Here is a 24,219-nt window from a genome sequence, read left to right as displayed (position 1 = left end):
CACTCACACACCCATACCTTCCACACCTATGAATATAGGGAATCATCCTCCTTTCTTCATTGGAGTACCAGACGGTTCTGATTAATCGAAAGGGACAGTCACCATTGGGTGAGAACGGGAATACATAACAATGTGTCAATATGAAGGAACCACAGACTGCTGTTGACACTTACCAGAGTCTCATCACTACCCCTCTCTGGGACAGGACTGTCATAAATCTTTCCCCTCTCTACATTCTCCTCTGAACTTACTTTCAACCCTATACTTCTTAAAATGTTTTTAATGAGTTTATTATGTATCTTGAAGTATAGGCTAAATGTGTCAACTATATATGTTGAAGCTGTTTAATTCGTGGTGAATTGGATGCATCCACAATGTTAACTATTTTAGTTGAGGAAATGATTACAATTATTTTACTCTCCCTTCCTTTTTGCATGGTACCACACTGCCACCGTGTGGTCATTTATAACTAGGACAGCTCAATATAATGTCGACCAAGCTTAATTGTATTAAATGGTTAAATTGTTTTTCACATTAGTCATAGTTAGAAACACAAGTTACATATATGAGTTAACTTGGTAAAGACTGTCTAGTTATAGATTAGGCCATGAAGGTTTATTTGAAGTCCTTATATTGATATGCTAGCCATATAAATTCGAATGTAAGTTCCCAGGTTTTTATTATTTTGATCAATTGACGACAGTAATTGGTGGAGATGTAAAATACCTGCGTATTACTTAAGGAAGAACTCTTAATTAAGATCACTTTGTAAGGGATCTCAAAATAAAATAGACTAGAGGAAAAATTCCTCTTACATCCATTTCCCCCCCTCTCCCTATTCGGGGTGGAACCTTCTCAAACAAAGAAATTAATTGGTAAACAAGGCGTAACAGAAAAAAGAGCGCGAAGCGTGATTTGCATGGCGAACCACGCCTGGAAATTCAAAGATCTATAAAACTCTCTTATCTGGCCTTGTTCGCAGTTCAACGTTCGTTCAACATTCCGCTCTCGCCAAGAAACCTGCTGAAACCAAGATCAACAATTTTAGCTGCAATTCGCCTTTAGTGAAACTTAAGAGTTTGAGCCTGGAGTTAGAGACGTCTTCTCCAGATGAACTTAAGAATCGCTTGCAAGAAGTTTGAACCTCGGGTCTAATAGTCAAGAAGTTATCAACGCCCGGCCAAGCGAAGATCGCTTTCGAAGCTATTTAGGAACGAGATTATTTAGACTTTACAACAGTTAGAAGAGCTAGAAACTTCAGCTCCATCCAGCAGCCAACACTGTTGCAACCTCACCACAGTGTTCTACCTGAGACCTGTTCCATCCGGTTCCATCCAGCGTCTGCCGTTGCCAGGTAACAGGCCACGCCGAGTCCGTCTCTCCGAGCTCAGCGGGACCAGACAACCCGACCGGCAAGACCTCCCAACTGAACAAAGTAGGCTCTGACTATCCACGTCTTTACTGCTGAGAGTTGATGCAAAAGCTTAGATTCAAATTAAATAGATCAAGAAAGTTAGGCTTTATAGTTTAGGTGTCCCGTAGCTTTCCGCCTCGTTCCTCTGCTTAATTGATCCATACATATCTCCATTTACTGCTGCCAATTCCTATTCTTACATTTCATTATCATTTTCCTTTCATCCTTAATTTGTTGATTACATTTCATACCTGTTTTAGTCTATAGTTTCAGTATTTCATTCTGGTGTTCAATAACAGTGCCTTATATTGCCTATTTTATTGAATATGATTATTGGATCGTTAAATAAATATTCCCATTTATTGCAGAGAAGTTGTCATGTGTTTCCTTACCTGCAGAGAAAAGTAATCCCTGAACTGGAAAGATCTCATGATCTTTAGATTGATGACTGATTAGTATGAGTAAAGGTCCTTCATTTACAAAGGTGGTGCCCCTACGAGTGTAATTTGATCTCTTGATCAAAATATTAATATTTATATACCTTTACCAAATTATAAGTTCGATATTTTCGATTCTACACGCTACACTGTCATAACCAGTGCTGGAAATGGGCCGGAACACACCCCAACGGAATTCCAGGAGTAAAATGCAAGGGGGGACGGAGTTCCGCCTCAGAATAATCCAAACTTTGTTTTTGTCCGATTTTTTGAATTTATAAAGCAATTCTAAATTCAGAAGAATGAGCTGGATAGTGAAACGTTTCAATCAGAGGTTCCATCAAAAATCAGGAAGAATTTTCTCAATGGCGAAAATCAAGGTAAATCACAATAAAATGTAATTTCAAACACAGAAACTCTGGCATCTCTGAGATCGTTAAACTGTTGCATAGAATTATTTTTCATTTGCTAAAAACATGAAATAATGGTTCAAAACGGTCAAACGGTTGATGCCTTCACAACTGGTTTTTTTTTTTAGCCTATATCAAACGTGCAACAGTGTTATGATCTCGGAGACACCAGTGTCTGCGTTTGGTATTAAAATTATTGTGATTTATTTTACAATCTTTCCGGAACCCAAGGTCGGGTGAATGTTTTGTATTAAGTATTCAGAGAAATAGTAACAGGCTGAGCTTCATATTATCTGTCTACTTGTAAAATTCACAGTGATGTCTGATGTGGCATAAAAGTAAAAATGGTCAATATTTGTAAAGCCTCTTAAAGAAGTAGGGTAGGACCGTGAAAAGTTTTCTTTTTGCTATAGAGTAAGGAGGATCACCAAGGAGTCTGTAAGAATAGATTAGGTATCCTACTTTGAGATTATCTGTGGAAACAGGCCCACTGTCCTAAACATAATATTCTACAAGCAGGAATCATATGGTTTATTTTCAGTTGTATCACCTTGGCAGAATTAGAGTGAGGAAAAAGCAGCTGGCTAATCTAGTAGGCTATACATCACAGGTACAGTACATGCATTATTGTTCATATTGGTTTTCTTGATGATGATACAGGGGATCTCCTAGTAGTGTCCCACCAGTAAAATCTGGCCATTTCCAGCACTGGTCATAACAAATTAAAAACATAGTAGTGCAAATGAATTCAAATTTCACATGAAGTGAGTGAAACTGTGTATCAGCAATGAGTATGAGGTGACCGTTTATTTTTATTTTGTTTAACCTTTCTTACTGAATGAAGTTGTTAGTAGATGAAAATGTAATCGTGAAATACATGATGTATAATAATACATGGAAATTATCAATTTAAATTTCTTATACCTTTATGACAATAAACATTTAATCATTCTTACGTCTTGGACTTTCTGTCTGACAAATGATGGGTTTGATCTGACGTTCTGATGTGTTTGTGTGTCCATGTCAGCTTGCATACGAGCATATTTGTGTATATGTTTGAGTGTGTGAGTTGTGTGCTTTTTTTCCTGTATCAGTCCTGATGTTGCAGTGGTGACAAGTGTTGTCATCTGTCTAATGTTCGCTGGGAAACAGAAACATGAGGCATACAGCCACACATGGAACTGATTTTAGGGTTAGAGTTAGCTGAATAAATAAATGACTTAAGTTAATGATAGTTTAAGAGTGCAGGGCTTCTGTAGAAGAGGGTCAGGGAATTTACAATGTTGCCTCTTTGCTGTTAATATATATTTAAAATCCAACTTGTTCCATAACTGTTGAGCTTACAACCTCAGTGTGAATGCACTGTTTGTATTTTTAATGCAACTAAACAGTAGAAACACCATAGTGAACTGCCTGACTCAGCACAACAAAGGCACAACACTCTTTGTCAACAATTATGATACAGATACTATTAAGTCTTAGTACTAATAAGCATCAATAAAACAATAGCCCAGATGCAAACAAACATCCTGTAGTACAGAAACGCTTCATAGCAGTGGTATCATAGTTCATACCACAGACTGGGAGTTGCACAGATTTGTTGACACGTTGACTTTAATCCCCTAGGTGACGCTGTAACTTTACACACACTTTCACTAACAAGGAAATCACAGAACTATTTTTCTCTGCTGCAGCACACACTGCTGTGGGGCGGAGGTGTGTTACTGGCAGAGTGATCTAGTTTTGCAGAATGAATGGTATGCCCCTGTATAATACATGCTCCTACATTATACATGTTCATAGTGATAAATGCTCCCTGCACAGCTCACTACCTCTTTATATTAAGTGCAGGCAGTGTCAATTTGTGTAAGTCTATATGTGTAACTGCTTTTTAGTTGCTTTTTAAATGAGTCTAGCGCACCACAGACATCACTATCTTATATTTACAGGATCTCTTGAACCTTATGAGCTCTGTTTAGCTATATCTCTGTACAATGCATCAGACTTCTTGGAGGTTTATGTTTTTATTGTAAGTGGTCCCTGTTAAACATAAGACATCACTATCTTATATATTTACAGGATCTCTTCTACCTTATGAGCTCTCTATATATTATACACACTGGTGGACATCTGACAGATTGTTGTAGTGTTTGTATATTTCATCCTATTTTGGAAGATTTGTTGTTGTGTATGTGTATTATACATTTGTTCACCTGCTCAGGGACTGGGGATGAAAATTATCTGTTTAGCTATATCTCTGTACAATGCCTCAGACTTCTTGGATGTTTATGTTTTGTTACAACCCAAGTACAAGTAAGTGAAGTATGTCGTAATTTCAATCAGGAAGACTACTTATCATTCATTCATGCTTTCCCTTTACCCAATCAGAGTTGGTGAACACTTTCCCGCTTTTTCCAGAGAACCAATCAGAGTCAGCCGTCACTTCCCTCTCTTTTTCAAAGAGCCAATCGTCTAAGTGACGGGAGTATATACTCATCACCTTCTATGCTATTGTCCTTCTCTCAGATCTATGCCGTATGCTGCTGTCATTCCAGTCTCTGTGCTTACCTTCGTCCCTCCTCCTCCTCATCACCACCAATGTCCAGGGTCCAGAGGAACTCCCCAGGGGGACATCCTAATTCCTACGTCTATCCCGGATGTACTCCTAACGTCACGAATGGGAGGAGTTCCTGCATGGAGCTTACGCCAAAGATTACATCTTGTTTCATGTCATGAATAAACTTTTTCATTCAAGCATTCATCCTAGTCTCCTGATTGAACAAAGGATGATGGACACACAAAACAAATAAATGTGCAATAGATTTATTTAAAAGAATAAGACGGAACCAACAGATCAGACAGAGAGGGAGAGTCGTCACAAATCTAATGAAGTGGCGTTAAAAGCAGTGTTAAATTCAATCCACCATTTAATTTGATAACTATTTATTGTGCTGTCCTTGATATAGAAAAATTCAGTCTTCAAAAGATCACTGGCATGGAACGGGTTGGACTGGCAGAGCTGGTTTGAGGGTGAAACGCCAGGGCGGCTCTTGCCAAGCATCTTCACTATGATTGGATAAGAAGCTATACCTTCAAAGCCACACACAGAAACTTCTCTCAAACCGTCTGTGTTGTACGGCTGTGATCTGAGAGACGAGTATCTGCTCCACTACCAGGTAAAGTCTGACTGCAGTTAAGAGAGAAGGATTTCTTTTGATTTACACAGATTTGTCATCTTTGTTCAGAGTGTTCAAGAGTTTGACGAGATAATTCATTCTTAATGAAGGTATTCCATATATCTGAGATAAAGAAAGAAGGAATTACAATTTTGAGTTGGAAGTCATTCAAACCTTTAAAAAGTCTTTGTATGCACTAAAACATTTAGTAAAAATTGACGTTGGCTGTGTGTTTGTGGTGGGGTTTATCCATAGAGATTAAACAGTAGAGGGGACATGTCAGAGAATGTTCTGGAATGGGACCGCATGGCAGCCATCTTACCTCGGTCCACGTGTCAGCTTGCCGTATTTAGAAGCAATGGTGGAAGTGGCTTACGCTACCTTTATAATGCTAATATTTGTTTTATCAAAACATTACTATTTTTTATTTAATGCATTGTGTGCAAACAACTGTGACTGTCTGAAATGGTACCAAACATGAGGCATTAATGTAGCTTTTAGATAACAATAACTACAGCTATTGTTAGCAATAGCTAAACCCAGGTAAGATGGCGGACGGTTCTCCCACAGTTAATGATGTAATGTCTCCTATACTGTTTTGTACGGAAGAAGATTAAATGAGGGCCCTGGAGAGCTAAGATAAACACTTTAAAATGTATCAAGTTTAAACTGAGTGAAACCAATTTACCTTTTTATAACCCAGTTATTTTGCTGTACACTAGTTACCAAGTGATGTGATAAAAATGACTCAGTGTTTGCCTGTTTTTTGTCCCATAGTTATCTGGCACTTGTTTTTACCATGGAGAATGATCTTCTGCTGCGCAGCAGCTTGTGGCTTCATAACTGTCTGACGAGGCTGACTGGCTCGAACCCAAGTGCAGACACGAACGAGCAGAACCCGAGTGGGACATTTATTATACGGAATAGCAGGTAAGACACAAAAACAGGCTTCTGACAAGGGAGTACTGATCTGACTAACTCTGACCAACAGACAGGAGAAACTACACTAAGGTAGAGGCTGTAGACGTGAAAGACTCAACGAACAAGCAACACTGACTAACTGGGGCTGGCTTATATACACGGGGGGTAGTTGATGGGTGAGACACAGCTGACAGCAAAGACACCTGGGCCCTCATTTATCAACATTGCGTAGCAAAGGTTCTAAATTCTCTCTTACAAATAAAATTTAGAATGTGCATAAGTACAAAAAAATCTGTATTTATCAAACGTGCGTACGCACACCTGTAAGTAACCTGCCTTGATAAATACCACACGTTCTAAACCACCATCATGCTCGTGCACAGCCACTCATTAACATAAATTTACGCCCCCAGTTGACCATATATGGTGACAACCTTCCGTTTAAATGCAGCAGGAAATGTCATCGACATCTCTTCTGTGCTGAACACAGGTCAGACAAAGAACGCAGGAGGAAGAATTTACAGATGCAGACACTGAATTATTAAAATGATTAAAAATTGGTAACGGAGGTTGTGGCACCACAAAGTACTTTCTGGAACACTCGATGGTAGATTGATAAACAAGCGAAAACATCCAGCCTGTCAGCAGGTGAGAGCGGCGGCATTAAACAGTTTTATCAGCAGAGCAGTGGCAGAAAAAAAAAAAAAGTTTTGACCTGAATCCAAAATAATTCTAGTCAACAAGAGGGACATTGCTGCAACAGGCGGAGGACAGACTGAGACCAGCCTGTCCGATGTGTCTGGACACTCCGGACACCGGATTGTGAGAGATAACTTTCATTTGAATATATTTCTCTCAGCAGGTGGGGCAGAGGTCCAATAAAACTAAATCTACTGAGTCGCCCCTCATCACTTTCAGTTAAAACGTTGGTGCCACGGCCAGATTATCCAATGGGCATTCTGGAGAGGGCCCAAGCAGCACAAAAAAATCCTACAAGAAATGTTTTCTTCTTAAATATACATTTCAGGGGCCTCGTGTATAAAAGACTGCGTAGATTTCATACTGAAAGATGGCGTACTTACAAATCTTCAAAAGTACGTAGCACAGACATTTTCAGATGTATAAAACCGTGCGCACGCCAGGTCCTGCGCACCATCCCAATCAACGTGAAATTGAGCGCGCATGCACGAGCCTCTCACCCCGCCTTGTCTCCTGCCAGAATTAACTATGCAAATGACTATAAATAAAAGTAAAACTGCACAATTGAACTGATTCAAAGATTAAAAACAAAACCATGTAATGTGACATGTCCAGTGTTCGCAGCGCTGCCGCTCCAAATATGGCAATGTGCTTTTCCTTTGTGGCATTTTTTCTTCACTACTTTTACGCACGGGCTGCCTTTCCTTTCTTACCGTTCAGTCCCGCAGTCAGCGCACAGCTTCGGTGGTTTGTGTGAGAGGGCCTGTATCTATTTCCTAAGTGTCTGTTTTCATTCATCTAAAACCCTCTTATTTAGGAAAAGTTATGGTAGGAGTTAAAATAGCATTTTCCTCCAGTGTTGGAGGAACTAACAATTGAAAATGACAATGCCAGATTGGTTTTGGCCTTTCTAATGTTAAATATTGTCCACATAAATAACCAAACTATTATGGTGTATCAGCGAAAATAATTCTTGTTTTTCATAGACTACTTCATAGATATAGCAGTGAATTGAGTGAAAACGTTATTTTGAAACATTTGGAGACTTTCACTACTTTCTGGTTTGGCGTCGCCAACTGACAAAGCCGGACAAATGTGCGTACGCATGGTCTAAATGTTGCGGGACGGCCCGCACATTCTCACCTTTTTGTACGTGCACAACGTTTATACATGAGGCCCCAGAGGAGGAGAACAGGAGAGAGAGAGAGAGAGTCAGACAAGAAAGAGACAGCAACGTGTGTGTGTGTGTGAGGACAACCTACATTAAACATAGTGTTATCATTATCATACCAAACCAAGTTGGCTAGGGGCCCATCAAACATTTGTGCCCAGGGGTCTCTAACTTGATGATTCGGGCCTGGTTGGTGCCACTCTCTGAAAACGCTCCATGCGCATAATCAAAGCAAGACCAGCCATTTTACACACACAACTATCAATGTCTTATTGTTGCCTTTTATGATAACCTATACCCTGAATTTCATCACCCATACTAATAATTGAAATGATGATTAGTCGATTGAATTCAGTATGCTTAAAAGGACTAGATAATATAGTTGAACAATATATAACTACTGAAGCCTAAGGAATTTTATATTAATAATTATGAAAATGCCTATTCATTGATTGTCTGTTCCTGTCGTTCTTGGTGGTCTTTCATTTTCAACCGCTTGGTGCTGTGCGTAAGCAGGTCAGAGCTGTGCTTAAATTCACACACTTTCTCAAGCATAAATAGAAATTAATAAATCTGACTCTTTGCTTAGGACTGCATGTAGAAGGTGCAGGAGGCCCTCTGCTGGACCTAGGGCAAAGCACAAGACACACAGCACGAGACACACAGCACGAGACACACAGCACGAGACACACAGGGAGAGACTAGGAAGAGACAGGGGACACAGTGGCGGCTGTGACAATGTCAACCTCACAATCAGTACCATACCAAACTTATTTCCTCTTTATACACATTCCTGTGTGTGTTATAAAATTACAAAGCACTAAAGCACTGGCAGCCTTACACAGAGTCAACAAACTTTGTATTTCATTTAACCTCTTAATGCACAACATTCCTTTATACTACTAGTACTACTACTATTACTAATACTACTACTACTACTATTACTAATAATAATAATGATCAAATATCTTGTGGGTGCTGAACATGTCAATTCTTTGTACAGGACAGAGCTGACTTCCCTGAATCCTCTAAACATGGAAGAGAGACTCCGTAATCTGATGGTTTCTATGTTTTCGATTGAGGTTTGTTTCTATATGTTCTATTCTCTCTCTCTCACACTCACACACACACACACACACACTTCTTTAAATCCCTACAACACCTCAGGGCACAGAGCACCATTCTGCCACCTTTCATATATCTGAGGTTCTCTCCTCAGTTCACTCCAGGGTCCAAAATTAACACCCGCCAAGTGCCAAATGTGGGAAAATTTGGGGTTTGACAGAAAAATAAAACGGGGTCACCGGCTAGTTGGCCGGCAAATTATTTTTGGAATCGCAACATACTGCTAGGAATAATCATCATAATAATCGTGTGTGCTGAGACTAATATGACCCAAACTGTCCACTGTACCTGTTGTGACCTGAGTGAATCAAAGCAGCCCACTAACTCAAAGTCAGTGATTGGCTGTTGTTCTGTAGCGCGATTACTCCGACTTCTACCCAACGTCCATCTATCTTTTTAGTCCTAAAAAACACTTAGTGTTAGTTACACTTTGTTACCTTACTGATGGTGTTAAAGCTAGGGTCGGCAATTTATTTTAGAAGCATTTTGGTTATATTTGTTGAAATTCTCTTTACATCCAGTTTGTAATCGTACTGACGAATCTATGCTGACAAAAAGTCTTTTTGCTGGCGAATGTTTTAGTTGCAACTAGATTGAGCTGGGAGAACAGTGTTTTACATGAAAGATTTTAATTGATCAAGTTTGCCCCTCTTATGCTGTTATGATGTTACGGGAGGGAGGGAGCAGAGAGGGGGGGGAATGTTGTGTACATTCAGATTCTTGCTCATTTCTCCAAAGTTGCCTACCCTAGCTTTAAGCCACCAAAAAGAAAAAAATGAAGACAAAGAGGTAGACAACCAGTGAGAGGTGACATCTGTTTGAGAGGTGGCAGTTTATGCTCCCATATTCATAAGTGTGTGTGTGTGTGTGTGTGTGTGTGGCACTGGAAAAGTATTATGAGTTAAAGTGCATCAAAGTAATGCCTGTTGATATAGTGTTTTGTCATTGAAAAAGTTTGGGATAAAAGTTGTAAATCCGATGTTATCTTTTCATTATCGTCTCTTTAAAGTGAGGCTAAAGATGAATTTGCATACGATTTTGGCTGGTAAATTTTAGTTTACCTTGCTTCACTCGTTTCTTACGTCCCTCCTACTCCTCTTCCTCCACCATAGTTTATTATTATTTACAACTGTTGTATTGGCATTCATATGAAATAAACAAACTTTAGGTGCAAACCTTCAAATCATATACTGTGATTTGGAAATATGTATCAACTGGATCACAAGGATATACCTAGACCATATTAAGCTTTCACTTAAAAATACAGAGTATCAAAATTTTAACAAATAGAGGGAGAGAGGGAGGAGGAGGAGGATGATGGTGATTCCAGGGTCAGTAGACTGTAATGCATTCTACATGCACAAAACAGGTTGTTTACCACATGAATCTCACTTTTCTTCTTACTCTCATTTCCTGCAGGAGGGACATCTTCCACCCATCTTTCTGAAAGCAGATGCTCACCTCATGAATACTCTTGGCATATCCACTGTGACATATTGTACTGATACTGAAAATACTGCTCTGAAAATATGTATCGAGTATCGATTCCCAGCTAATTCTTATCAGGAAAAATCTAATCGGTGTTGTCTTCTTCAATTGCTCACTGATCTAACCATTCAAGACATTCTGCAGGGTGGAGGTAAAGTGGACAAAGTAGTGACCTACAACACCTTCATGTATCACGGCTCTTCTGGCTCCCCAGTGTTTGATGCTCATGGCCGAGTGTTTGGTTTGCACTCTGCTGACTTCGTCTATAAAGAGACTGACACTAGTGTGATATATTACGCTCATCCTCTGATTGCCATATTCAAGACATTTGTGATTCATCTGAATCAAAGCATAAATTACGAGCTTTTGGAGAGAGTTAAGGAGGTAGAGGAGAACATATATCTGCTGTTAGCTCTAAAAGAGGCACTTGAGTCTGTCAGTGATGATGAGCCATCAGACACTGAGGAGCCAATGGACACTAGTTAGGTAGCTGGTTACAGCTCCTTCATACTGGGATGTCAAACAATCTTTTGATTTATTCGAAATGTATTCAAAATAAACCGACTTGACAACAGAGAATGCTCCTGTCATTGTCAGATCTGCCACTGAGTCAGTGATTTCTTTGTTATACATTAATACATTGTGTTTCTATCATTGTGTTTTGTTTTTCTCAATTACTCTCTCTGACTGGGGAAAGAATGGGGAAATTCATGAAACACACCTTGGCTCTAGTCTTTTTTTTAAAGATTTATTTTATGCTTTACTTTTTTATTTCTGGTTGAAAAACACTGGAATAATTAGCGTGACTGAAAACGTTCTGAAGTAATGAAAATATGAAATTTCATTGCTTGTTTCAAACTTTTCAATTCAGTTTTCAAAGACTGGGTTTGGATGCAAATCTGATTTCTTTGCCTTTAAAAGTTTAGCACTTGTTCATAGTTTTAGGTTGCCATTATTGTTTTTTGGCTTGTGATCCTACATTTCTTTGTGTTTTAATACTTGGAAAAAATTCCCTCCATAGTTACATTCCCTAATCAGTCTCCTGTGGCTGTCTTTTAATGTAGAAGTTGGGTAACATTGTGGAAACACCCTGATGAAGGCTGAAATGTTAATATCAATAAATTAATGTTTCTTGTGCATCTAGAACTAACTAACCAATACAACGGCTGTAAATAATAATAAACTATGGTGGAGGAAGGTGAGTAGGAGGAACGCAAGAAACAAGGAACTGAGGAGAGAAGCTGAGTATCTCAGGTATACTAAAGGTGGTGAGTTCTGATTGGTTGAGTGATTAATTGGTAGAATGGCACTCTGTGCCCGAGGGTGCTTTAGGGATTTAAAGAGCACGGTGGGGCACTGTGAATAGAACATATAGAATCTCTCCTCCCAAACCTTCATCATAAACTCCATAAAAAGCTGCCCCAATATCAATACATGAATTCTGTGAGGACTGTATAGCAACTTACCGTCAGTTTGCTGTGTCCCTCTGCCATTTTTGGGGATTCAGGGAAGTCGACTCTGTCCTGTACAAACAACTGACATGTTAACAAGATAACACCACCACACCTTTTCAAGTTAACTGGCTAATAAATAAGTTTTAAAGAGCTTTGTCCATACACTAACTTGCCATGTTTGGTTGGAGTTGTGGCCTGTTTTACAAAATATTAAATAATAGCACCACCATCTGGCCAACTGTGAACATATTTCATGAGCAACATCTTGCCGCCCTCTTTATCATATTCCACCTGACAGGAATGAGTTAAAAGTGCCTCAGTCTATGAGGATGGAGGGATGAGGTGTTCAGAAGGTGGATGCAGGCGGGCTCTTTTTGATTTACAGGCCATAGACCAGCATCTTAGGAGGATATAGTGGGGTATAGAGGGTATAGTGTCACACTATACCCCCCCACACATTACAATCACATTTTTCTCCATTTTGGAGCGGCAGCTGTACACCTACACAATTGTCATTGGCTGTGCTCTCAAAGGTCAGAGCATGGCAGGTTCAAAGTTTCAGGACTGCCAGTGACTATAGTGAGAGATAGTGTCCCTCCTTCAGATACTTTATGGTTGAAATAATAAATAATAATGAAACAATAATAAAATGGGCTACGCTACTGTTGAACAAGTAAGACACGAAGGTCACGTTACATATTTGAACTACATCTTAACTTACATTTAGTTCAGTCAAATCAGAGTTTGATCTCCGACCCCCCCCCCCTTCGGATAATAAAATTAGGGAAATAGTCATAATCTCATAATAATAATAATAGTCATAATGTGGAGCTAATTCTTTAATGTTATGATTAATGGGTTCTCTGTCACGTGATAATATTCTAGTGCAGTCTATACTTTACTTTATTATGTATTATATGGTTAAAGATGTTGTAGTTGTGGAAAATGATAGTAAGAGTAAGAGTGACGTGTGATCATGTGACGGGGATTCAAGTCTCGTCATTTGTATCTGAGTCTCTCTAAACACCTGTGATGGATTGTGCAATCAGTAAGCGAACCTGAGGAAGCAACAAGCCAAACGCGTCGGTCACTCCTTGAGCCCATTTTTGAAAATGTTATAAGAAAAATAAAGATGTGAGGAAATTGGCAACAAAGTCTAACAGTGTGCGGTTGGATAATTCCTGTATAGCAATATAACAATAATAAAAATAAGTGTGTGGTTTGAATGACGTAAAAATTGTCATCATCAAGCTAAATTGTGAATAATCAATGAGAGACAAGTGCGAGAGATCTATGACAAGTTAAGACATGCTGCTGATGGGGGGGGGGGGTAAATGACGTATTTACATAGGTGAGGCGCTCTTGTTAGTTTCAGTTTCGACTTCCAAGTTGCTTTTCCAAGAGCGAAAAACGAAACTTAGTTCTCAATGAACACTTAAACTGACACAGTATAATCTCAAGTTCATCTGAGTTCATCAAAACGATACATAGTACATACAGTATATTCCACTGGTACCGAACCCTCGTGTGTTTTGTTCTCATTAAACCTGTTTTGTCGCCGATGCGCATTTCCTTTTCAAAATAAAAGCCCCTAGAGGCTGGCACTAAAAACACAGTTGTGAATCGTGAAATCTCTGTAACTAATAATTAATAATGTAGCAAAATGTTTAAGAGGACGACATCGGCTGTTTCTGACTGCAGAAATCCCCATTTAATGTCCATGAATCAATTAATGCTGAGGTGGCAAATAGAAAGATGCAACATGCAGAGTTGTATTAAAAATATAATTTCCTTGTCACTTTGATATAACAGAGTACTTTGCATAGAACTTGGAATTGAAAATGTCAAATAAATTTTGAAATAACAATGTAGAGCAAAAAACCCCAAACATTCCTTAAGTTTAAAAACTCTTGGTTTACAATTGGGCTAATCCTAAATAATTAAAGAATAACCCACCACCAAAAACCAAATTGTGATTGAAGTAGTCTAACTGTATACTTAATTCACTGATAGAGCTCTTGATACAAGAAGTAAGAATATACAGCCCCTGCACTTACAATGACGATAGGTTTCTTCTATACGTTTTCTTATCCCTCTCCTGTAGATTCAATTTCACGCCCATTTCAGGAAGGCACAAAATGTAGTTTTCCCAGCCGCCACACTAGCTGAATGTGTACTTTTTTTTCCTCTTTCAGTGTGAATTAATGCAGTTAACATCAACATCAACCGCATTTGCATTGTCACTATCACCGTTTCTTGGAGGGGGTTCTGTGATTAACATGTTTGTATTTATTATCAACAAGAGAAATACCATTTCGTTAAAACGTCAATACCGGTAATTTTATTTTGAAGGCTAAGAAATTCTATCGGAAGTGAGTTTCCTTATTGTGGCTAGTTCCACGCAGCTTTACTTTGCAGAAGGCAAAAAACATATAATTTCCTATGAAAACGATTGTTTTCAACTTGCCATTGATATAGCTTGCTAACCAGTTAGCTTCTAGCGATCTCCTCTGCCACGAGTTTGAAACACCCGCCGAAAAGCTGTCGTGATGAGGGAGCGTTTCTTGTAGGCTACTGACGCGGCTGTTGGGTGTCTTGTCCTGACTAGTCGGTGGGGGGCGTGTCTTGTACTGTCTTGTAGCGAGTCAGACCCTTCTCGCCGCCTCACTCAAACTTCTTTCTATGCCGGTGTTACACCTGTCCACCGCTGCCGCTGTATCGTCTGAGACGCAAACTGCACTAACAGGTAGGGTTGCCAACTGTCCCGTATTAGCCGGGACATCCCGTATTTGGGTCAAAAGTGGTTCTTCCCATACGGGACGTCGTTTGTCCCGTATTTGAATCATTAAAAAAAATAAGAAGAATTACATGCATAATCCCTTTAAATCTGGCCTGTGTGCCTGTGTGCTGTGTGGGAACGGCGCTAGGGGGCGCTCAGTTGTTGAGAAACCCCATAAGGCCTACGTGTACTCTCGCCTCGTCCTCTTTCCTTGTCTGGAAAAAAAGTGGAGATTCGGGGCCTCCGAAAAAGAAAAGACTTTGTGCATACAATAAACAGTGGGAAGAAAAGTATAATTGGGTTAAACCCGTTAGTGGTGATTTGTCCAGAGCCTTCTGCACATTGTGTCGTCAGGAGTTTTTAATCAGCCATGGAGGAGAGAACGACCTGAAACAACATGCTGCCACAGAAATCCACAAGAGGACTACACAAGCTAAAGGTGCATCTAGCATTAGCAAGTTCTTCGCCACGACTACTACCGAAAATGACAAAGTTGCTGCGTGTGAGATTTCATCTGTATATCATACAGTTAAACACGGACTGAGCTACAACAGCATGGACTGTCTCAATAAGCTTAACAGTGCAATGTTTAATGATTCCAATACTGCGAAGAAAATCCACTGTGGAAGAACCAAAGCCGAGATGCTAACAGCCAACGTACTTGGTCCAAAAACTGTACGAGATATTCTGAATGATCTGTCTCCAACCGAAGGTGAGCAGGAGCCGGTCTATTTTTCAGTCGCCACAGATGCCTCGAACAAGGGGAACCGAAAAATGTTTCCTGTGTGCCTAAGATACTTCAATCCATCTGACGGAGTACAGTGTAAACTACTTGATTTTTGTGAAGACAGTGATGAATCGGCCAATGGCATCCACCGAGCTATAATGGATTGTTTAAGAAAATATCAACTTAAGACAGAGTGTATCACATCCTATGCTGCAGACAATGCGAATGTCAATTATGGCAAGCATCACTCTGTTTACCAGTTATTGCACAGTGAAAACAGTCGCATTTTGAAAGCAAATTGCCCAGCCCATATAGCTCACGATTCTTGTAAACATGCATGTGATCAGCTGTCAGTGGACATAGAGACAGTTGTCTTGAAGATTTACAGCCACTTCTCAGTATCTGCTTCTCGGCGAGAGGAACTTCGTAGTTTTTTCGCCTTTGTGGACATTGAGTGGAGAGAAATTCTGCGTCAAATCTGCACTAGATGGCTGTCACTGTATCCAGCTGTTGATCGTCTCTTACAGAGGTGGCCAGCGATCACGGCATACTTCAGGTCACGTGGGGAGGCCTGTCCTGTGGTGCTGAAGAAGATTTTTGTGGATGATGAGGAGAAAGCTGGCACAGTGGAAATATACCTGTGTTTTTTCCAAAATGTGGGACTTGTCTTTGACCAGCTTGTAAGGAAGCTAGAAGAAACCCAACTCTGCATCACTGATGTTTACGAGGAAATCAGGAAATTCAAAGCAAAAATGCTGCAAAGAAAAGATGACAGCTTTTGGGGATTCCAGACCAGACAGCTGATGGAAAAAATGCTGCCTACGGAAAAGGCCAAAGTGAAAGAGGACTTAATGGGATTTTACGACTCTGTCATTGCATACATTGACAAGTGGTTTGATTTATCCTCAGACAATGTGATGATGAAGCTTAAACCAATTGGCCTCTTTGAAAAACTCACTTTCTCTGACTTGGAGGAGGTGGCGGTCGCCCTCAAGTTGACTGACACAGTCAACATGGACAAACTGTACGAGGAATTCTGCGCTAGCCGGGAAGAAATCGAAACAGCACGACAGGACCCCACAAAATCGACCAGCGAGAAGTGGATGGCTGTTTTTCAGAAAATCGGAAAGGAGAACTTGACTAACTTGTTCCTGATCGTGTCATTTGTTCTCAGTGTGCCCGGTTCAAACGCATTTGTGGAGAGGATTTTTTCACTCATGGCCAATAAGTGGACAGATGCAAGAAACCGTTGCAGTACAGACCTGATCAAAAGTGAGCTTCAAATTTCGGTGAACATTAATATGCCCTGCAAAGACTTCTTTCTTGCCGTGCAGAAGGACAAAGAGTTGTTGGATGCTGTTAGGAGCAGCAAGAAGTATCCATGGAGAAAATAGGTGAGTAGGCTACCTCTCTATACAAAGCATCATGTAGGCTGTTACTATGGTTACCCCACCCTCTAGTCCCTCCTGTCCCATTTTGCTGGGATAGAATGTTGGCAACCCTACTAACAGGTAAAGTAAGATAACAGATAAGAAAGAAAAACGTTTTGATTTACGCATAGTGTTCAGCTTTGTTGATGATGGATGCTCTCTGAAAACATTTGACCAGATAATTCATCTCAGCCAGAGTGTGTATGTCTGATAGGCGACACCCCAGCCTGAGCTCTTCGTTCCTGACTTCGGAGACTTTATTGGTCATTAACAAACACGGCTAGATGGATTATGTCAATACTAGCGAGCCTGCTAATCTGGACTCTCATATTGGACCGCGTTATATCCGTAGATAGTGCTGGGCAGTATGTCGGTTAACCAAGAAATGAAATCAAAGGCGACTACCTCAATGCCTCTATCACTTTTATTGTGGATTTTTTGTCTCGAACATTAGAAACCCAAGCTCAACACATGAGAACAAAACACACGAGGGTTTCGGTCACTAAAAACAGTGCACTCTACCACCCCCCCATCAGCAGCATGTCTTAACTTGTCATAGGTCTCTCGCACTCGTCTCTGTCATTGATTATTCACATTTGAGCTTGATGATGACAATTTTTACGTCATTCAAACCACACACTTATTTTTATTATTGTTATATTGCTATACAGGAATTATCCAACCGCACACTGTTAGACTTTGTTGCCAGTTTACTCACATCTTTATTTTTCTTGTAACATTTTCAAAAATGGGCTCAAGGAGTGACCGACGCGTTTGGCTTGTTGCTTCCTCAGGTTCGCTTACTGATTGCACAATCCATCACAGGTGTTTAGAAAGACTCAGATACAAATGGCGAGGCTTGAATCCCCGTCACATGATCACACCATCACTCACATACTATCATTTTCCACAACTGTTCACAGTTGGCCAGATGGTGGTGCTATTATTTAACATTTTGTAAAACAGGCCACAACTCCCACACTGTATGTCCAACTGACAAGAAAAATGGTTTTAATAACACCTTTTTAACATCTCCTACACCATTTGTCTGACTGCCACCAAACATGGCAAGTTAGTCTATGGACAAAGCTCTTTAAAACTTATTTATTAGCCAGTTAACTTGAAAAGGTGTGGTGGTGTTATCTTGTTAACATGTCAGTTGTTTGTACAGGACAGAGTCGACTTCCCTGAATCCCCAAAAATGGCAGAGGGACACAGCAAACTGACGGTAAGTTGCTATACAGTCCTCACAGAATTCATGTATTGATATTGGGGCAGCTTTTTATGGAGTTTATGATGAAGGTTTGGGAGGAGAGATTCTATATGTTCTATTCACAGTGCCCCACCGTGCTCTTTAAATCACTACAGCACCCTGGGGCACAGAGTGCCATTCTACCAATGAATCACTCAACCAATCAGAACTCACCACCTTTAGTATACCTGAGATACTCAGCTTCTCTCCTCAGTTCCTTGTTTCTTGCGTCGCTCCTACTCACCTTCCTCCACCATAGTTTATTATTATTTACAGCTGTTGTATTGGTTAGTTAGTTCTAGATGCACAAGAAACATTAATTTATTAATATTAACATTTCAGCCTTCATCAGGGTGTTTCCACAATGTTACCCAACTTCTTCTACATTAAAAGACAGCCACAGGAGACTGATTAGGGAATGTAACTATGGAAGGAATTTTTTCCAAGTATTAAAACACAAAGAAATGTAGGATCACAAGCCAAAAAACAATAATGGCAACCTAAAACTATGAACAAGTGCTAAAATTTTAAAGGCAAAGAAATCAGATTTGCCTCTACACCCAGTCTTTGAAAACTGAATTGAAAAGTTTGAAACAAGCAATAAAATTGTATCATTACTTCAGTTTCACTCAGATTGTAATTGAATTCCTCATGAGACTGCAAGTCATCAGTTTTTTTTTATTTGAACAGCAGATGGCGCTAAGCCGCGATTGCATTTCCTGAGTTTTGAGGTTACACAATACAAAGTTTGCTGAAAGTTGGGGCTGGCTAAACTACAGTGAGTTTAATAGCAAAAATCAAACAATATTTTCCTAGTAATGTGTTCATGTGCAAGAGAAGGCTGGGAACCCTTTTTACAGCCATTTGTTCTCCATGAGGTGTCGAAGCTACGCGGTTACGCTCATGATAAGAGCTTTTTTTTAAAAAACGTTTCAGTCACACTAATTAGTCCAGTGTTTTTCAACCATAAAAAAAACCCCATATGAGACGGATCATCAGCTCTTATCATGAGCAGGACTAGGTAAGTACCGACATGATTAGTTGCACAACAAAATGGAAACGGCGCCTAACAAGACCATGGTTTTACAAGAGACGGCTCACTTGACTCAGTCCCTAAACCTATTAGGTGGAGTGCTAACTATATGAGCCAATGAACTACCTAACAAAACACTACTAAAGTGAAATGCTTTCATGACCGCGTCATGTGTGTGCTTTCTCCAACTGTGAATCAAGGATTATACTTTAACATACGGTACCATTACCGGGTAATTTTACAAAAACAATGCCAAGCATGAAACAGGCATAGCCCCATAGTATCTCTCTCTTTAGCCCCGTGACAGCAGGGGCTCTATGGATCACATTGTGAGTCGTCCGGACGGTCGCACTGTTCACCACTTTTTGTCATGTGGCTGAAAGTGTGCTGCAGGGAGTTAGACTGCAGGGACACTTTCATAAAATTAAATGACATGGGGCTGTTGGACCCTTACTCTTGGTATTTTACATTTGCAAAATTCTTTGTTCATTTTGTTTATTCAAACCTTTCATTAAAAATGGATTTGCTCTAGTAATGGTTTTGTTTTGCATTTTCAAATTTAAAGATATTAAATATTGGCACAAAATATCTTCTATCGGCAGCTTAAACTTGCAATAAGCAATATCAGACTGCAAAACCAGTCCTGAAACTAATGTGTGCTATGTGGAGATTTCCTTGAGACATAATGATATAAACCAACATCCACACAGCAGCAGCTGTGTTGCTGTTTTCACCTTTTTTTTTTTAAAGCTTGTTGTCAAATTCCGCTCCGGAACGAAGGTCCTCCTGGACCATTCAGTAGCTTCCCAAATTTTTAAAAACTACCTTGTCTCCTCCCTTGCTGTTTAAAAGCGGCGTTCTCCCCCTCCCATCCCTGAAAGAAATTATTGTAATGGCGGAAACAATGAAACGAGCAACTTGTTAAACTAGTAAACTTGCTACCTACCTCTTCACTTGTCATTGTGGGACATGTAACCTTCAGCAGGAGAAATGCCTGGCAAAGTGAAACTGGTAACTGGTGAGACTTCTCTGTAGGTACTGTTAGCTTAGCTATTTGCATTTATGCACAGTGCTTTGCATAGTTTGCCTCCGTAGTGTAGTGGCTTTGCTGTGTGTTATTTACAAATGTGTTGTGGTTTTCCAGAAAATTTTGCTTATTGCAGCTTTAAGTTAAAAAAAACAATCAGTATCGGTCTTAAAAAACGCATCAGTCAAACCCTAAAATCCACCTGATAACAGAATTTACATTGTTCTAGATTATATACCATTAATTATAACTAAAATACAGTTAAAAGAAAGATTACATGTTGAGACCGCAGAATCATGTTAACCTGCTTTAAAGGATAATGCTGGTGTTTTTTAATGCATTGCTTACCATCAACAAATCCTATGAAAATAACAAAATCAACAATGCGTTTGCTCTACTCCCGTTACTTTCTGACTTCCCACGTTCCATTTGTAGCCATCAAGCCGGAAGCCATTGGCTCCAATTGTAAGCTAAAAACCTTGAAATACAGTTCACAACGACATAGTTTAAATTTTAAATTTTACCACGAAAAATCAGGCTGTTGTAGTTATTACCAAATCAAATTCAAATGGGAACAAATTCTTCATTACACCGGGGACAGAAGCTACAGAACTACTTTCTTGAGATCGCACATTTACAGCCGGCTTAGTAAGTTGTTTGAGGAAAAAGTCGGCCGGCCCGGTGCATCATGATCATGAAATATGCTGCAGAGCAGCAGCATGGCTCTGTGACTGGTTTTTAATCGTTTTTTTTAATACAATGGAGTTCTATGGCTTCATTGGGCACCGGCTACATGGACGAGACTTCTTGGCAAAACAAAATCATTGCTGATTTTGTTATTTTCATAGGATTTGTTGACGGTAAGCAATGCATTAAAAAACACCAGCCTTATCCTTTAAGCAACACTCAAGGACCTCCTTTCAACATATTCAAGGGAGCGGACAAGGAGGGATTGAGAAGCCTGTCAATCTTTGATCTGACCAATTGAAGAGAAGCACACCCCCACCACTCCAAAGCCCCGCCCCCTGAACATTTGTCCAAGAAGGCAAAAGCAAACATCAGAAATGCAAAGCAAAAGCCAGATGGCGCTGAACTGCAATTGTTGAACTCAAAAAAAATGACTTGTGGTCTCATGAGGAATTCAATTGCAAACTGAGTGGGGAAAAAACAAACATTTTATTGCTTGGTTTCAAACTAAACTAATACATTTCATTTGCAAAAATTGAATTGGGATTAAAATCTGACTTCTTTGCCTTTCACATTTTAGCACTTTGTCATATTTTGCAAAGTTTTGGGTTACTATTGTTTTTTGGTTTGTGGTCCTACATTATTTCCATATGCAGCACACCTGAGTTTCAATAACAGGAATATCAACAACTTCAAGCCATTAACCCAGTATGCACAGAGCACACTAATCAAAAGTCAATACAGAAACACATGTCAACAATATACCAAAAATATTATAACAATATTATTACAAAACATATATAGGAATGTGTAATATTCAGACATCACTCACTTAGGATGTTCATAAACAACCAAACACAATCCTGTCAGATACTGACCAATCTAACTACTCTAAGAAGCACAAATTTCAGTTCATGGGCTACTTTACAAAACACTTCAAATCATATACTGTGACTTCGAAATATGTATCAACTTGTAGTTGGATCACGAGGACATAGCAGACCATATTAAGCTGACACTTAAAAATACAGTATAAATATCTTGAAAAATCTTTTTCAAAAGTCGTCTACAGTATCACTCTGGAAAAGTATCTGACAGAATCAAAATCCTTTTCTCGTCTCACAGATCAATCCTGCACCCAGTAAAGTGAGAGTGAAGGAGGAGGAGGATGATGGTGATTCCAGGGTCAGTAGACTGTGTAATCCATACATGCACAAAACAGGTTGCATGTTTACCACATGAATCTCACTTTTATCTTCTTACTCTCATTTCCTGCAGGTGGGACATCTTCATCATTTCAGATTTAAACTGAGCAACGCTCACAATAACTACAACATTACCTGTGATCGCCCTTGTACAGTCCTGGAGGCACTGAAAACCAGTGAAAGATATCCGGAAAATTACCTAGATGAAAATGTTGTAATTCAGTTGGGCAAAGAAGAGAGGAAAATTGCTATTGCAACACATTTTCCTTGCTATTTGATTGAGACTGGGGAGTTGCTGGTCATATTGTGTGAATCAGAAAAGGTAGAAGAAGCTAAACGTCAAGAAATACCTTCACAGAGCAGTTACATTACATTCTGCATTGATAGAGAGGGAGGACAAAACACCAAAACAAAACAGCTGTTTATGAGTAACATTATCAAACAGTTTAAGTATCTCTGCGTCTATGCAGAGAGGGGGATCACTGTGGAAGAAGCTCTGAAAAGAGATGGTCGCTTCATGAATAACCTCGGCAAGTTCACCCTCTCTGATAATGCAGATTCAACCTCTCACACTGAACATACTCAACTGGTTGACAAGCTACATGGAAAAGAGTTCAAGATATGTCTTCCATGAGGAAAAAGAGGGGCAGACTCGAAGGGACTGTTAGGAAGCAAAAGAGCTAAATCCAGAGTTTCTGAAGCAAACAAGGAAAATCAGCAGGTAAATCAATCTGCATCACATGATTCACAACACAGTGATGATAAGTCAGAGGCAAAACCAATCTCAGATGTAGTGAAACGGAGAGGCCGCAGTGTCAGCGGCGTCAACATTGACCATGCAGAGATTTCTAGTCTCCTTCGTAAGCAGTTTCCAGATCTGAAACATGATCATGTATAGTGGCAAAGAGGTCAACATGAGAATACTGTATATTCTTCAGCATATGACATGAGTACACACACACACACACACACACACAAACACACACTGCGATTAATAGACTTTGTCTGCACAGATTACTCTCACATAACAGGAAACATCAGTGTTGATCCCTCCATTATATAGGGAGGGGTTGGTCACCCTGCTTCAGGGAGCCGTCTTCCAATCCTGCCTACTGTACATCCATTGGAACAACAGTAGTAGGCCTAATGGATGCTGATTGGCCGGCTGTAAACAAGATGAGTCTGAATCTCTGAAGTAAAAAGACAGCTGTAGCCTACTTTTGCGTAGGCCTGCGTTAAGGCCGACTTCTATATCTTTAAAAAGCCTTTGTTTTCATTTCTGTTTCCACTTTCCACCGTATTCCATGTTGTCTGTCTGTGAGTCACCAGGAAAAATGACAGAATCTTCCCCTGTTTTTGTGATTTGAATTTGAATTGAATGTCTTTTTTTTTCTTTTAGTCATGTCAGTATCATGATAAAGTATGAACTTGACCACGGTCGTCATTCTGTGCATTTTGACTGTCAAAATAAAAGCTAAAGGAGGTCAAGCAGGCAGTGACTAGTGGACACCTGGATCACAGCGCCTCCTAGTGGATTAAAGTTCACATGTCAACAAGTATCTGCAACCTCTAGTCTGTGGCATGAACTTTGATGCCACTGCTATGACAAGAAGTCTTTCTGTACAATAGGACAGCATTTGTTCATATCTGAGGAATTGTTTTCATAAGTATCTGTATCATAATGTAATGGGTTGTTAGTTGAGAAAAAGAAGTCACTTGATCTTTTCACACACTGGATTTACATTCAGTAGATCTAGAGTGTTGTGCCTTTGTTGTGCTGAGTC

General features: G+C 39.7%; 1 long non-coding RNA gene across 1 annotated transcript; it reads left to right on the top strand.

Moving 5' to 3' along the window:
• The first annotated feature begins 18,399 nt into the window (after positions 1–18,399).
• On the top strand, positions 18,400–23,233 carry LOC139639374 (uncharacterized). The gene is made up of 3 exons (XR_011694865.1): positions 18,400–18,459; positions 22,356–22,415; positions 22,509–23,233. It is a non-coding gene; the product is annotated as an uncharacterized lncRNA (long non-coding RNA).
• Positions 23,234–24,219: the final 986 nt, after the last annotated feature.

Source organism: Centroberyx affinis, unplaced genomic scaffold (assembly GCF_046629955.1).
Source record: "Centroberyx affinis isolate AG114_WGS23_722 - 3 ecotype Tasmania unplaced genomic scaffold, CSIRO-AGI_Caff_v1 ptg007192l_1, whole genome shotgun sequence".
NCBI lineage: Eukaryota > Metazoa > Chordata > Actinopteri > Beryciformes > Berycidae > Centroberyx > Centroberyx affinis.
This window is presented reverse-complemented; position numbering and strand designations above follow the sequence as displayed.